Here is a 1,316-nt window from a genome sequence, read left to right on the forward strand (position 1 = left end):
CAAACTGGTTAACATAGCCTTCATGTCATTTTCTTAGTTATTGTGTTAAGACATTTATATTCTACATTTAGAAAGATTCACATGTACCCTTATAAGATGAACCATAGGTGTGATCCCACCAATCACCCTCCCTCCACCCATCCTCCCCCCTCCACAGGAACGACTTTTAACAGAAACTCATCAACCCCCCAAAAAAATTTTACTTAAATACAGGTATCAAAACAATCCTGAACAAATTTTTGATACTACTAGTAGTTAGCATCCACACTGCTTCAAAAATTAACATGATTTGTGACAATATTCATTGTACCTGCTACTTTAAACAATCTCAGCGGCAGCTCTTTCACTAAGCAAGGTGGATAAAGCATGCCATCTCTGTTTTTCCTTCTTGAGATTTTTACTTTTCAGAAGCACACATGCTTCCACTGCCATCTGACACCCCTCTTCACACTTTCATCATGTAAACCTGAATTCTATGTTGAGTAGATTCCAGGTTTGTGTTTAAATGACAATGTTTAATAAGAGAAAAAAAATGTACTGTGTTTTTCCTCCTGTTTCCTGAAAACTTAATGGGTGTACATATATTAAATGTATTCCTACAAACATCCAGGTCATGTTTACCAGGTGGAATTCTTTTACTTAGTGTGTGGGTATTTTGCATTGTGGTATTTAATCAAGACATGAACATGAGTAAAATGTTGTTGATTTAAGACAAGTTTGAGATCTACTAAAATTAATTGTTGTATGTTATTTTTTCAAGATCTTTAAAATGTGACAGTGGAGCTTTAATAGGGATTGCATTAAAATTATATATTGCTTTGGGTAATAAGGACATTTTGACAATGTTGATTCTTCCCAGCCATGAGCATGGTATATTTTTCCATTTGTTAACATTTTCAGCTATTTCTTTTCCTAGAGTTTCATAGTTCTCTTTATAGAGATCTTTCACATCCTTTGTTAGGTAGACTCCCAAATATTTCATCTTCTTTGGCACCACCGTGAATGGAATAGAGTCCTCGACTGTTTTTTCAGCTTGGCTGATGTTGGTATATATAAAGGCTACCGATTTATGAGTGTTGATTTTGTAACCTGAGACATCGCTATATTCCTTGATCACTTCTAAGAGTTTTGTAGTAGAATCCCTGGTGTTTTCCAGATATACATCATATCATCTGCAAAAAGTGCAAGTTTAATCTCTTCTGACCCTATATGGATGCCCTTAATCACCTTTTCTTCTCTAATTGTGATGGCTAAAACTTCCATTACAATGTTGAAGAGCAATGGAAACAATGAGCAACCTTGCCTGGTTCCTGATC

Source organism: Otolemur garnettii, unplaced genomic scaffold, assembly GCF_000181295.1.
Source record: "Otolemur garnettii isolate 467f Iridium unplaced genomic scaffold, OtoGar3 scaffold00015, whole genome shotgun sequence".
In the NCBI taxonomy this organism is placed as follows: domain Eukaryota; kingdom Metazoa; phylum Chordata; class Mammalia; order Primates; family Galagidae; genus Otolemur; species Otolemur garnettii.